Genomic DNA, 15,977 nt, shown 5'->3' with positions numbered 1-15,977 from the left:
AGAACACTATTGGGGAAAAAGCTTAAATAACTTTTTCTATTAGGCTTCCAGGACACCACTCTTTTCTGACTTCTGTCCTCCATCTGAGTGTCTGCTGATCCTCCCTGAAGGTTGAATGTCCTGAAGTTTGGTTCTTCCTTTTCTTTCTTTGTCTCTCATCTACTTCTTGTTGATCTTATCCAGTCTCAAGGATTTAAATACAGTAGGTGAGTGATTGGGTTAGTGGGTGGGTAGGTTGGTAGGTGGATGGATGACCCATTTATCCCTAACCGTTTAGCTGTCCTTAATCTGCCTACTTGGCATTTCCATTGGGATGTACAACAGGCGTCTGAAACTTAAGATGTATAACTAAACCTCTGAGCCATTATCTTCTCCATCTCAGTAAATGTCCACTTCATCTCCTTCCAGTTGCTTAACTCAGAAAACGAAGAGTCATCCTTGATTTCTTTTTCTCACACCCAATATTTAGTTCATTAGTCCATTCTGTTGGCCCTACCTTCAAAATACATATATACAGATTCCTGCCTCTTCTCAGGCATCTGTCTCTCTACCACCTTGGTCTAAGCCACCATCACCTCTCACCTCAGTTCCTCTGCTCCCCTCTGTACTCTTACCCCTGTAAGTTTATTTTCAGCACAGCATACAAAATGATTCTGTTTTGAAAACCTGGTCAGATGATGTCACTTGAAGGCCTTTCAAGCTGAAGCCTTCGAGTGGCCTGTGGCCTGTGGCCTGGCTCCTCTGGCACCTCACCTCTCCTCCTCTCTCTCGCCTACTTGCTTCACCCCTCGCCACAGCGCCCTTGCTGCTGCTCTGGCAGCAGACTTGCTGCTCCCTCTGCCTCATCATCATGCACACATGCACAGTCTAAGACGATGAATCAAGAGGAGAGAGATCCATCCTCCTGGTTTTTCCCTTCCCAGTGGTTTATATAGTAATTGCCCTTTATTGGTGAAGAAATGCCATAGTATTGAAGATGGGAGAGTAACAGTTTCAAAATCAGCTATAATGTGTTTGTACTTAACCACAGGTCTATACATTTATATCAGTGCCAAATGAAATATTTTTCCATCAGTATACCTGCCATAATGCTCATTTAGAGCTCTTCCATACAAAACAGTCCTGTGCTTTAGATGAAGTGGCAGTTATTCATTTTATTTGGCTTGATTTTTCTTTTTCTTTACTCTGTTTCGGGGTTGAGGAATGACTTCAGGACATAAGTGGGCAGACTAGAATGCCATCTGAACAGCCTCTTTTATCACTCAACAGCTAAAGGGCTCTGTGGCAGGCCCCAGAACAGATACGGTTTTGGTTTCAAAGTAAGTCATAAAATCACTGAAAAGGGCTGAACTTTTGAAGTGGTTTTTTAGAATGGAGAGTAAGGCAGTTAAAGAAGGGAAGAGTATTATTTTCAATCAAGAGTTCCTCCATGACATACTTTCACTGAGATTTACGAGAGCTGAAAGAAAGATGATCAGCTATTTATGGCTGTATGACCAGCGAAGTTCTGGGTGTGAGACTGAACAAGGACTTCGCTGAGAAGGTCTTTAGGTAGCAAGTGTGCCTGTCTATGTAGGGACTATGATGTTAAGTGGAATTTATTTTTATAGGGTTATAGAAACACATTGTTGAAAAGAACATCAAGAGGTTATCGGGTTTAAATATGCACTTTTGGTGAAACAGAGCTAAGCCTTTACACCTTTCAAGCCTTCATTTTTTTTTTTTTTTTTTAAATGTGTTTTTGAAAGATACTCTTGTAACTTTACTGACTCTTGTACTTTATCTAAATTTACCTTTAATGCCATCCAACAATGAATTAACTACTCTACACCTGTTAGAATGGCTAATATGTTTAAATGCATGCCATTTCAACAGTAGATTGAGAGTAAGAAGCGCAGTTGTGGTTTCTTGCTGCTTTCAAATAAACTGTTCAGGAGAAGGAAATGGCAACCCACTCCAGTGTTCTTGCCTGGAGAATCCCAGGGATGGGGGAGCCTGGTGGGCTGCCGTCTGTGGGGTCGCACAGAGTTGGACACAACTGAAGTGACTTAGCAGCAGTGACTGTATGTTTGTGTAAAATGGCATGACCATGTTGAATGTATAAGTTTGTTAATTAAATTTTCTTCTAATAAAAATTTATTATGAAAAAAATTTTTTTTTAAATATCAAATTAACTGTTCACCTCTGTTGAGTCAATTAAATATATGTAGTTTTAAATGTTTCAGGAAGACCAAGATCCCCTTTATAGTGATACTTGGAAACGTGAAGGTTTTTTTGTCATTTCAAACTGAAATTGCCAGTTCTGCCTTTAAAACCTAGATTACTGTTAAGAAAGTTGAGGTGTCAGGCAAAGGATCACTTAAAATTGCTAGACCAGCTTTTCTTAACCCTCTTCTTTTTAAAGCCGGTCCTTCACACTGTTCTTTTCCCCCCAAGATTCTCAAATAGTTTAGAGGGCAGATTTATGTAAAACACCTCAGTTATTGCAAAACAAAAAATAAGTCAAGATCCCATTTATCTTGCCTGCCCTCCAAAAGGTGTCCTGATTTATTCTGTCAGCGGCAGAGGTGAGGAGGGCATTAATATGGTGGGTGTACAGACTGTGGAGTCAAAGACACTTAACGTCCAAATTCTGGTTCTGCTGCTTAACTGCATGGCATTGGCAGATTATTTATCATCTCTAAGCATCAGATTTCTTTTCTAGAATATAGGAAGCATGATAATACCTGCTTCATAGGTAGACATTTAAGTAAGAACTCAAATAATAGGTCTTATTATTATTACTGGAAAAGATGAGTGACTTGACCTGAATCACACAGAAGAGCTGGAGAAGGAGATGGCACCCACTCCAGGACTCTTGCCTGGAAAATTACATGGATGGAGGAGCCTGGTAGGCTACAGTCCATGTGGTTGCAAAAAGTTGGACACAACTAAGCAGCTAACACACATACACGAGCATAACCTGACCACCGACTAAGCAGCTCACACACACACACATAGACACACACACGAGCATAACCTGACTATTCAGAAGTGTTGGATTCCAAAGCCTGTGCACGTGCCAACCGTATTAAAGCCCTCATCTCTTCCCCTCCCTTTCCCGCTGCTCTCATTGGGAGGATGCTAATGAGGTAATTGAACTATATGAGCATTTTAGGTTGCTTTAAATATACATTTAGGAAAGAAACTTGATTCATATTTTTGGCATTGAATTTGTTAACTGCTTTTTTAAAAATGCTCACCTGATTGAAAATATGCTGCCACCACCACCTTATGGAGTTTTCTGTGTTTTTTGAGGTATCAGATCAAAGCAGAAAGGGGGATGTTTTATTTTTCAATTCTATTTATTACTTTTAAATTTTATGTATTTATAGGTATGCTGGGTATTCATTGCTGCATGTAAACTTTCATTGAAGTGCTCTGGCTTCTTGTTATGGGGTTCTCCTTGTGGAGCTTGGGCTCAGAGGTTGTGGCTTATGGGCTTAGTGGCACCAAGGGATACGGAATCTTCACAGACTAGGGATCAAACGTGTGTCCCCTGCATTAGGCAGATTCTTATTCTCTGGACCACCAGAGAAGTCACTCCACTATTTTATTACAAAGTATTGCCACAGAAATAATTTTATTGTAAGCATACATATTCCAATCCCAAAACAAGGCAATGCCAAAGAATGCCCAAACTACTGCACAATTGCACTCATCTCACACGCTAGTATAATGCTCAAAATTCTCCAAGCCAGGCTTCAGCAATACATGAACTGTGAACTTCCAGATGTTTAAGCTGGTTTTAGGAAAGGCAGAGGAATCAGAGATCAAATTGCCAGCATCTGCTGGATCATCGAAAAAGCAAGAGAGTTCCAGAAAAACATCTATTTCTGCTTTATTGACTATGCCAAAGATCTGTCTAGTCAAGGCTATGGTTTTTCCAGTAGTCATGTATAGGTGTGAGAGTTGGACTATAAAGAAAGCCAAGCGCTGAAGAATTGATGCTTTTGAACTGTGGTGTTGGAGAAGACTCTTCAGAGTCCCTGGACTGCATGGAGATCCAACCAGTCCATCCTAAAGGAGATCAGTCCTGGGTGTTCATTGGAAGGACTGATATTGAAGCTAAAACTCCAATACTTTGGCCACCTGATGTGAAGAACTGACTCATTTGAAAAGACCCTGATGCTGGGAAAGATTGAAGGTGGGAAGAAAGGGGGACAATGGAGAATGAGATGGTTGGATGGTATCACCGACTCAATGGACATGAGTTTGTGTAAACTCTGGGAGTTGGTGATGGACAGGGAGGCCTGGCATACTGCGGTCCATGGGGTCACAAAAAGTCGGACATGACTGAGCAACTGAACTGAACTGATACACTCACTACAAGATGCTGCTGGGATGCAATCTCAAAAACGGCAGAATGATCTCTGTTTGTTTCCAAGGCAAACCATTCAGTATCACAGTAATCCAAGTCTATGCCCCGACCAGTAATGCTGAGGAAGATGAACGGTTCTATGAAGATGTACAAGAACTTCTAGAACTAACACCCCCAAAAGATGTCCTGTTCATTACAGGGGACTGGAATGCAAAAGTAGGAAGTCAAGAAACACCTGAAGTAACAGGCAAATTTGGCCTTGGAGTGCAAAACGAAGCAGGTCAAAGGCTAACAGATTTTGCTAAGAGGACACACTGGTCATAGCAAGCACCCTCTTCCAACAACACAAGAGACGACTCTACACGTGGACGTCACCAGATGGTCAATACTGAAATCAGATTGATTATATTCTTTGTAGCCAAAGATGGGGAACTCTATACAGTCAGCAAAAACAAGACCGGGAGCTGACTATTGCTCAGATCATGAACTCCTTATTGCCAAATTTAGACTTAAATTGAAGAAAGTAGGGAAAACCACTAGACCATTCAGGTATGACCTAAATTAAATCCCTTACAGTTATACAGTGGAAGTGATAAATAGATTCAAGGGATTAGATCTGATAGACAGAGTGCCTGAAGAACTATGGATGGAGGTTTGTGACCTTGTACTGGAGACAGTGATCAAGACCATCCCCAAGAAAAAGAAATGCAGAAAGGCAAAATGGTTGTCTGAGGAGTCCTTACAAATAGCTGAGAAAAGAAGAGAAGCTAAAGGCAAAGGAGAAAAGGAAAGATATTCCCATTTGAATGCAGAGCTCCAAAGAAGAGCAAGGTGAGATAAGAAAGCCTTCCTCAGCAATCAATGCAAAGAAATAGAGGAAAACAATAGAATGGGAAAGACTAAAAATCTCTTCAAGAAAATTAGAGATAACAAAGGAATATTTCATGTGAAGATGAGCACAATAAAGGACAGAAATGGTATGGACCTAACAGAAGCAGAAGATATTAAGAAGAGATGGGAAGAATACACAGAAGAACTGTACAAAAAAGATCTTCATGACCCAGATAATCACAGTGGTTTGATCACTCACTTAGAGCCAGACATCCTGGAATGTAAAGTCAGATGGGCCTTAGGAAGCATCACGACAAACAAAGCTAGTGGAGGTGATGGAATTCCAGTTGAGCTACTCCAAATCCTAAAAGACAATGCTGTGAAAGTGCTGCACTCAATATGCCAGCAAATCTGGAAAACTCAGCAGTGGCCACAGGACTGGGAATGGTCAGTTTTCATTCCAATCCCAAAGAAGGGCAATGCCAAAGAATACTCAAATTACCGCACAGTTGCACTTATCTCACACGCTAGCAAAGTAATGCTCAAAATTCTCCAAGCCAGACTTCAACAGTACATGAACCATGAACTTTCAGTTGTTGAAGCTGGGTTTAGAAAAGGCAGAGGAACCAGAGGTCAAACTGCCAACATCTGCTGGATCATTGAAAAAGCAAAAGAGTTTCAGAAAAACATTTACTTTCATTTTATTGACTAAGCTAAAGCCTTTGACTGTGTGGGTCACAACAAACTCTGGAAAATTCTTAGAGATGGGAATACCAGACCACTGACCTGTCTCTTGAGAAATCTGTATGCAGGTCAAGAAGCAACAGTTAGAACCGGACATGGAATAACAGACTGGTTCCAAATCCGGAAAGGAGTATGTCAAGGCTGTATATTGTCACCCTGCTTATTTAACTTATATGCAGAGTACATCATGAGAAATGCCGGGCTGAATGAAGCACAAGCTGGAATCAAGATTGCCAACAGAAATATTAATAACCTCAGATACGCAGATGACACCACCCTTATGGCTGAAAGTGACAGACTTTATTTTGGGGGTTCCAAAATCACTACAGATGGTGACTGCAGCCATGAAATTAAAAGACTCTTGCTCCTTGAAGAAAATCTATGACAAACCTAGACAGCATGTTAAAAAGCAGAGACGTTACTTTGAACAAAGTGCCAACAAAAACCATAGCTTTGACTATGGTTTTTCCAGTAGTCGTGTATGGATGTGAGAGTTGGATCGTAAAGAAAGCTGATAGTAAATAGTCATTGGAAGGACTAATGCTGAAGCTGAAACTCCAATACTTTGGCCACCTGATGGGAATAACTGGCTCATTGGGAAAGACCCTGATGCTGGGAAAGATTGAAGGCAGGAAGAGAAGGGGACGACAGAGGATGAGATGGTTGAACGGCATCACCAATGGGATGAGTTTGAGTAGGCTTCCGGAGTTGGTGATGGACAGGGAAGCCTTGTGTGCTGCAGTCCATGGGGTCGCAGCCTGACTGACTGACCATACTTGCTTTGTCACATAACTTATCTCTGTTATTGAACCTTAACAAATAACCAGTACAAAACAACAAAAAGCCATTTATATTTCCATCACCTAAAGATAACCTTTGTTAATATTTTAATAATTTTCATACATGCTTACACATCTGTAAATATGTGTTTATCTTTTTAAAAATAGTATTGGAGTTCACCCATTTCATTAGCTCATTATATTGTGGACATTTTTTTCTGGTAATAGATATACATGTGAGTAATTACTGAAAGACGGTATATAATACATGTGAGCATTTAGTTTGATTATAATTTTTCATTATTCTGGACTTTATTCCAGTACTTCCAATAAAATGTTGAAGAGGGATGGTGGGAGGGAGCATCCTTGCGTTGTTGCTGATCTTAGTGGGAAGACTTTTGGTTTCTCACCATTTATTTTGATATTAAGTGTAGATTTTTTTAGATGTTCTTTATAAAGTTTTGTCAGGTTCATTTACTGAGAGATTTCTTTTAATCATAAATAGGTGAAATTTTTCATGGGGTTTTTCTGAGTCTGTTGATAAGATTATGTGATTTTTCTTCCTTTAGCCTCTTGATGTGGTGGGTTACATTAATTGATTTTTATATGAAACAAGCCCTGCATACATGGAGTAAATCCCACTTGCTTGTGTACTTTTTAAAAAAATACATTGTTAGATATCACTTTCTAATATTTAGAGGATTTTTATTACACCTGTATTCATGAGAGATATTGCCTATAGTTTTCTCATAATGTCTTTGGTTTTGTTATTAGGGTAGTGATGGCTTCATAGAATGAGTTTGGAAGTATTTTCTCTGCTTCTGTCTTCTGGAAGAGAATTGATACAGTTTCCTCCTTTAAATGTTAGGTAGAATTCATCAGTGTATCCACATGGGCCTGATGCTTTCTGTGTTGAAGGGTTAATTATTCAGTTTCTCTTATAGGCCTAGGTAGGTTGTCTGTTCTTTGAGTTTTGGCAGATTGTGTCTTTCAAGGAATTGGTCTATTTCATGTAGGTTATTGAATTGTGGATATAGTATTTGTTGATTTATTCCTTTATTATTCTTTTGATGTCCATGGGATTTGTAGTGATGTCCTCAATTTAATTTTTGATGTTAGTCCTCAATTCTTTTTCCTTGGTTACCCGTGTTAGAAACTTGTTGATTGCATTAATCTTTCCAAAGAATGAGCTTTTAGTTTTGTTTTTTTTCTCCATTGATCTTATGTTTTAAAATTAATTGATTTTAAATGTTTTAAAATCTTCTGTTTTAAAATTCTGCTCTACACTACAGATGCAAGAAAAACATCCTCGCGCTTTCTGCCTGCCTGATTGTGGCAGCCCAGATTGAATGGGGGAACACAGGGAAAAAAATAAAATAAAATAAAATTCTGCTCTAATCTTGTTGCTTATTTTCTTTTGCTTTCTTTGGATTTTATTTGCTCTTCATTTTCTAGTTTCTAAAATGAAAGCTTCCCTGGTGGCTCAGAGGATAAAGCCTCTGCCCACAATGCAAGAGACCCAGGTTCGATCCCTGGGTCAGGAAAATCCCCAGGAGAAGGAAAGGACAACCCACTCCAGTATTCTTGCCTGGAGAATCCCGTGGATGGAGGAGCCTGGTAGGCTGTAGTCCATGGGGTGGCAAAGAGTCAGACACGACTGAGCGACTTCACTTTCTGGTTCCTAAAGTGAAAGCTTAAATTATTGGTTTTAGACCTAATACACACACTCAGTGCTATAAAGTACCCGTTATGCTCTACTCTTGTTGCCTCCCACAAATTTTTATAAGTTGTGTGTTTATGTTCATTTAATTCAGGGTTTTTAAAAATTTCCTTGTGATTTCTTCTTTGACCTGTGTGTTACTTTGAGTTGTATTGTTTCAGTTCAGTTCAGTTGCTCAGTCGTGTCCGATGTATTGTTTAATCGCCAAGCATTTTGGCTTCTCCGACAGTCTTTCCTATTACTGATTTCTCATATAATCCTATTGTGATCTGAAAGCATACATTGTCTAATTTACATACTTTTTAATTTGTTAAGATGTCAATTATGGCCCATAATGTTGTCTATCTTGGTAATGTACTGTGTTAAATTTAGAAGAGTGTATTCTGCAATTACTGGATTAAGTGGTCTGTAAGTATCAATTATATCTGGTTGCCCCTCTGCCTGCTGATCTGTCCATTTCTGGAAGAGGAGTGTTGAAGTCTCCCAGCAGTAATAATGGATTCATCTACTTCTTGCAGTACTGTCAGTTTCTGCCTTGCATATTTTGATGCTTTATTGTTAGATGCATGTACTTTAAGGATTGTTCTGCCCTATTCTTGAAGAATTGACCCCTTTATCATTACGTAAATAAATTTCCTTGCTCTGAAGTTTGCTGTCTCTGAAATTAGTATAGCTACTTATATTTTCTTTTGATTTGTGTTAGCATAGTATATGGTCTTTCTTTATCTGTTTACTTTTAATCTGTATGTGTGTTTATGTTTAAAGTGGGTTTCTTGGAGACAGCATACTGTTTTTTGGTCTGCCCTGATAGCCTGTCTTTTAATTGATATATTTAGTGCATGGATGTTTAAAGTGATTATTGATATACTTGACTTAACAGCTGCTAACTTTGATACTGTTTTCTATTTGTTGCCCTTATTCTCTTTGTTTGTATCTTTGTTGTCCACTCTTTTTCTGCCTTTTCTGGTTCCAGTTGAGCACTTAATAAATTATTCCATTTTCTCTTCTTTCCTAACATAACAGTTATGCTTCTATTTTAGTGATTGCCCTAGAGCTTGCACTATACCACTAATCCGAGTCCACTGTCTTTTCTTTCTTCTTTTTTAGTTTGGCTCACTGGGTCTTTGTTGTGGTGCGTGGACTTCTCTCGTTGCAGGCCACGGCCTCTAGAGCTCGTGGGCTCGGGAGGCTCTGGAGTGACAGCACATGGGCTCTCTAGTGGTGGCGCATGGGCCTAGTTGCTCTGCAGCATGTGGGGTCTTAGTTCCCTGACCAGGGATCAAACCCCGTGTCCCCTGCATTGGAAGGCGGATTTTTAACCACTGGACACCAGGGAAGTCCCCGAAGTCCACCTTCAAATACCGCTGTTGGTGTTGTGCAAGCGCCTTGTGAGAGGCCTCCCTCCCCGGCCTGTCACTGCTGTCACCGTCTCTCTCGCCCTTTCGCGTGTGCATACACAGTTGAGTACAGTGTGGCTGTTACTATTTTTAACAATCTGTTAGCTCAATTGAGTAAGAAAAATAAAGATTTCATTTTGCTTATCCTGTCTCTAATATTCTTCTTTTCTTTATGTAGATCAGAGTTTCTGATCTCTGTCACTTTCCTTCTTGCCAAAGAACTCCTTTTAACATTTCTTTCAAGGCAGGCCTGTTGGCAACAAATTCAACTTTGGTTTGTTTGAGAAACCCTTTATTTCGCCTTCACTTTAAAGAATACCATACCTAGATTGATGGTATTTTTCCCTTTCAACATGTTAAATATTTCACTCCTCTCTCGTCGTTTGTGTGGTTTCTGAGAAGTTGAAATAATTCTTAATTTTGTTTCTCTAGGTAAGCTGTTTCCCATTCTCCTTTGGCTTCTTTTGAGACTTTTCTCCTTTGATTTCTGCAGTTTGTATATATAATATGTCCAGCTAGGTGTAGCTTTTTGTATACTTGTTTCAGTTTTCTAGTTCTCTGGTTTTGTGTCCGACATTAATTTCAGGAAATTCTCAGTCCTTATTGCTTCAAATATTGCTTTTGTTCCTTTATCTTTCTTCTTTTGGTATTCCCATTAAAAGTGTTACATGCTTTATCAATCTCCCACAGGTCTTGGATATTCTCTCTGTTCTGTGTGCTTTTTTCCCCAGTATTTTTTCTCTTTGCATTTCAGTTTTGAAAGTTTCTGTTGACATATTCTCAAGTTCAAGGTTTCTCTTCTCAGTCATGTCTAGTCTGCTAATGAGCCCATCAGTGGTATTCTTCCTGTTGACAGTGTGTTTGATCTAGAGCAATACTTTTTTATTCATTCTTAGAATTTCTGCCTCTCGGCTTGTGTTACCCATTGTTTCTTACTTTTTCCATTAGAATCTTTGGCGTATTAATCATGGTGGTTTTTTCATGGCCTGATAATTTTAGCATCCCTGTCATATCTAAGTCTGCTTCTAATGTTTTTATGTGTCTTCAAAATGTTTTTTCCTTTTAGTAAGATTAATTGTTGAAAGCTGAGCATGATGACTGGATACTAGGAACTGTAGTAGTGGGCCTTCAGTAGTACATGTGAGATGTGCATTCTACAGTCCTGTGATCAGGCCTCAGTCTTTCAGTGAGCCTGTGCCCAGGCTGTGAACTTCACAAGTGCTTCTCAGTAGTTCCAGCTCCTTGCCCCCGACCCCCTCTTAAGATGAGACAGGATGGATGAAGGAACTGGAATTGAGTATTTCACTTCTCCCAGGTTGGATAGACTCTGATGAAACCCCAATAGATTACATAAAATAGTTTCTCCGGAAGGCAGTCTTTGTTAAGAAGAACAGAATATTACGGAGTATTTAAAATTGGCTATTTTTCTTCTCTGCAGAAGCAGGAGGGAATTTTTTTCCAGTGTTCACTGTGAAAACTGGGTAGAGCTCCTGGAGTTAAAACCACAAATGTGTGGTCGCCCCCCACCTCCTTCTCCCTGCACCACACCCCCACCCCTGCCCACCACCACCTGCCAGAAGATTTTAGGCTTGTCCTTGAACCTTCAGTGGTTCATCAGTCACAGTCCAGGTTTCTTCACCCTACCCTCACTCCCTTCCCTTGGTGGTTTCTGCTCTGGTAAGTTGAGATTCTCTGATCTGTCTCTGACTTGAGGGCAGTGACTTACCCTGTAGCTTCACTTTTCTAATAAACCTAAGAAGCGTTTGTTCAGCTTTTTATTTGTTGTTATGACAGCATGGGACCTTCTAGGCTCCTTGTATATGCTGGACCAGAAACTAGGAGTCTCCTTTACTTTTAAATAACACATTAGAACAGATACTTATTTTTCCAACCAAACAAAACAGTCTGCTCAACACACACACACCCCAGTCTAAAATGTATATCCTCTTACTGCCCAATTCTCATTTGTTTCAGTTTGTAACTTTATGTATAGATTATCATTATTAATAAGATACTGTTCTGGAAAATACAAAAAGTTATCATTTGTTAGGGGCTTCCCTAGTAGCTCAGATGATAAAGAATCTGCCTGCAATGCAGGAGACCCAGGTTTGATCCTTGGGTTGGGAATATCCCCTGGAGAAGGAAGTGGCAACCCACTCCAGTGCTCTTGCCTGGAGAATTCCATGGAAGGAGGAGCCTAGTGGCTACAGTCCATGGGATTGCAAAGAGTCAGACACGACTGTGTGACTAACTTTCGTCGTATCAACAGTATTTACATTTAAGACCAGTAATTTTTATTGCTTTCATTAATCACAGCAATATTTTCCCCTTCTCTCCCCACCCCACCATAAATGTATTCTGTCTTATATCTTTTTTCTCATGTGTTATTGGTTCACTGATTACTTATTGGCCAGTGACAATGCTCCAGAGCATGCTTTGAGACCTGGTTTCTTGTCTGCCTTTGCCCTGGCAAAGACCAAGAGAGCAAACTTGGACTTTCAAGAAATGAAAGTATCATTTGTTACTGTAAGACCTACCAAATGTTTCAGTTCAGTCTTTTACCTTTGGTGGTGAGTTATAATGAAGACTGTAGGCAACCAATGGGTAATTATTTATAAGAAAATACAAGTGATTACATGTTTGAAAAAAATTTTTTCTTCACACATGAATGGTTAAGAAATTATTAGACTCCTTGAATAATCCTTTTCCTCAAGACTCTCGACTTAGGTGTTGGGTGTTAGGAAAAGTCTAGTATCACAAAAATATTCCTCGCATGTAAACACTTGAAAACTTTGCTCCTTATTGTTGGAACTCAGAAATATCTCCTATTTGGTGAACCCTTTTGGTAAGAAGTGGGTTTATTTATAATTTATATTAAACACTAGCAGCTTTTCTAAAGAATCACTCTTTAATCAAGGAATTGATATTTATTATTTATTTTTTTAGGCTTACTAGGAGAGCCTGATGTAAAGGTTAGCTCTCTTACTGCTAATAACTACTCCTAAATTATCCTTCAACCATTGTTTTTAAAAATTGGAGTTAAAAATATATGTATCTTTTTACTCAGTTTATCTCTCTACATTGTCACACATAATTGAATGCTACTCATTGATGAATAGTTAATTCAGTGGTTTGATGTAGAGATTAGAATCTGCCAAGTTAGAGAACATAGCACTGTATTTGAGCAGGTCTGTGTTGGAACCTCAATGGAGACTGAATTACTGGGATAGGAGCCAGTTGCCTTCTGCTAAATGAATTAATTCCAGATGACTCTTCCAAAACAGTTGTATTTGCTTTCCCATCCAGCTCCACATTCCAGGAAAGGATTTTTAGTCATTAGGAAGTATGTACTGTTGACCCCAATACAATTCACAGCGGCTTCAGCAAATACTAAATGCAATCCTTGCCTCTAGAGACTCAGCAGTCTTTAAACTACGAACAACCACGGGACCTGGACAGGTCTGACTTATCTGACTACCACTTAACAGCTTCCTCTTAATTCAGTGAACTTAACAAATGGAAACTGCCTAATGCAGAGGAAGTAAATTTAAAGATTCTACCTTAGTACATAGGAGGTAAATTTAAAGATTCTAACTCTCCAAGAGACCCCATGTGGCTCAGTATTAAAGCTAAATTTCCAGGTTAAATCACAATGCTGCTGCTGCTAAGTCTCTTCAGTCGTGTCCGACCCTGTGCAACTCCATAGACGGCAGCCCAGCAGGCTCCCCTGTCCCTGGGATTCTCCATGCAAGAATACTGGAGTGGGTTGCCATTTCCTTCTCCAATTCATGAAAGTGAAAAGTGAAAGTGAAGTCGCTCAGTTGTTCCGGACTCTTCACCAGCCCCTGGATTGTAGTCCACCGGGCTCCTCCATCCATGGGATTCTCCAGGCAAGAGTACTGGAATGGGGTGCCATTTCCTTCTCCATAAATCACAATAAATGAAACTTAAAGACACGTACTTCAATTAAAAAGAAAATAACACTTGCCATATGTTGTTTTCAAACATAGTGATCAGATCAGATCAGATCAGTCGCTCAGTCTTGTCTGACTCTGTGACCCCATGAATCCCAGCACGCCAGGCCTCCCTGTCCATCACCAACTCCTGGAGTTCACTCAGACTCACGTCCATCGAGTCAGTGATGCCATCCAGCCATCTCATCCTCTGTGGTCCCATTCTCCTCCTGCCCCCAATCCCTCCCAGCATCAGAGTCTTTTCCAATGAGTCAACTCTTCGCATGAGGTGGCCAAAGTACTGGAGTTTCAGCTTTAGCATCATTCCTTACAAAGAAATCCAGGTCTGATCTCCTTCAGAATGGACTGGTGGGATCTCTTTGCAGTCCAAGGGACTCTCAAGAGTCTTCTCCAACACCACAGTTCAAAAGCATCAATTCTTTGGCGCTCAGCCTTCTTCACAATCCAACTCTCACATCCATACATGACCACAGGAAAAACCATAGCCTTGTCTAGACGAACCTTTGTTGGCAAAGTAATGTCTCTGCTTTTGAATATGCTATCTAGGTTGGTCATAACTTTCCTTCCAAGGAGTAAGCGTCTTTTAATTTCATGGCTGCAGTCACCATCTGTAGTGATTTTGGAGCCCAGAAAAATAAAGTCTGACACTGTTTCCACTGTTTCCCCATCTATTTCCCATGAAGTGATGGGACTGGATGCCATGATCTTCGTTTTCTGAATGTTGAGCTTTAAGCCAACTTTTTCACTCTCCACTTTCACTTTCATCAAGAGGCTTTTGAGTTCCTCTTCACTTTCTGCCATAAGGGTGGTGTCATCTGCATATCTGAGGTTATTGATATTTCTCCCGGCAATCTTAATTCCAGCTTGTGCTTCTTCCAGTCCAGCGTTTCTCATGATGTACTCTGCATATAAGTTAAATAAACAGGGTGACAATATACAGCCTTGACGAACTCCTTTTCCTATTTGGAACCAGTCTTTTGTTCCATGTCCAGTTCTAACTGTTGCTTCCTGACCTGCATACAGATTTCTCAAGAGGCAGATCAGGTGGTCTGATATTCGCATCTCTTTCAGAATTTTCCACAGTTTATTGTGATCCACACAGTCAAAGGCTTTGGCATAGTCAATAAAGCAGAAGTAGATGTTTTTCTGGAACTCTCTTGCTTTTTCTATGATCCAGCGGATGTTGGCAATTTGATCTCTGGTTCCTCTTCCTTTTCTAAAACCAGATTGAACATCAGGAAGTTCAAGGTTCACATATTGCTGAAGCCTGGCTTGGAGAATTTTGAGCATGACTTTACTAGCATGTGAGACGAGTGCAATCGTGTGGTAGTTTGAGCATTCTTTGGCATTGCCCTTCTTTGGGATTGGAATGAAAACTGACCTTTTCCAGTCCTGTGGCCACTGCTGAGTGTTCCAAATTTGCTGGCATATTGAGTGCGGCACTTTCACAGCATCATCTTTCAGGATTTGGAATAGCTCAACTGGAATTCCATCACCTCCACTAGCTTTGTTTGTAGTGATGCTTTCTAAGGCCCACTTGGCTTCACATTCCAGGATGTCTGGCTCTAGGTGAGTGATCACACCATCGTGATTATCTGGGTCGTGAAGATCTTTTTTGTACAGTTCTTCTGTGTATTCTTGCCATCTCTTCTTAATATCTTCTGCTTCTGTTAGGTCCATACCATTTCTGTCCTTTATCGAGCTCATCTTTGCATGAAATGTTCCTTTGGATCTCTGATTTTCTTGAAGAGATCCCTAGTCTTTCCCATTCTGTTGTTTTCCTCTATTTCTTTGCACTGATTGCTGAGGAAGGCTTTCTTATCTCTTCTTGCTATTCTTTGGAACTCTGCATTCAGAGGTTTATATCTTTCCTTTTCTCCTTTGCTTTTTGCTTCTCTTCTTTTCACAGCTATTTGTAAGGCCTCCCCAGACAGCCATTTTGCTTTTTGCATTTCTTTTCTATGGGAATGGTGTTGATCCCTGTCTCCTGTACAATGTCACGAACCTCATTCCATAGTTAATCAGGCACTCTGTCTATCAGATCTAGGCCCTTAAATCTGTTTCTCACTTCTACTGTATAATCATAAGGAATTTGATTTAGGTCATACCTGAATGGTCTAGTACTGAATGACAAAGAATGAAGGGCTGCAAAAAGGTATATTAGGCAAATAC

At 40.0% G+C, this 15,977-nt stretch overlaps 1 protein-coding gene and 1 non-coding gene across 3 annotated transcripts in view; both read left to right on the top strand.

The window, feature by feature from the left end:
• NUDT3 (nudix hydrolase 3) overlaps nt 1-15,977 on the top strand; it is a 123,205-nt gene that overhangs the window by 85,348 nt on the left and 21,880 nt on the right. The gene's annotated exons all lie outside the window — the stretch shown is intronic.
• Nucleotides 7,954-8,079, top strand: LOC113882330. The gene has a single exon (XR_003508343.1). It is a non-coding gene; the product is annotated as a small nucleolar RNA SNORA31 (small nucleolar RNA).

This window comes from Bos indicus x Bos taurus, chromosome 23, assembly GCF_003369695.1.
Source record: "Bos indicus x Bos taurus breed Angus x Brahman F1 hybrid chromosome 23, Bos_hybrid_MaternalHap_v2.0, whole genome shotgun sequence".
In the NCBI taxonomy this organism is placed as follows: Eukaryota; Metazoa; Chordata; class Mammalia; order Artiodactyla; family Bovidae; genus Bos; species Bos indicus x Bos taurus.
The sequence above is the reverse complement of the archived record's forward strand: the minus strand, read 5'-3'. Positions and strand labels throughout refer to the sequence as shown.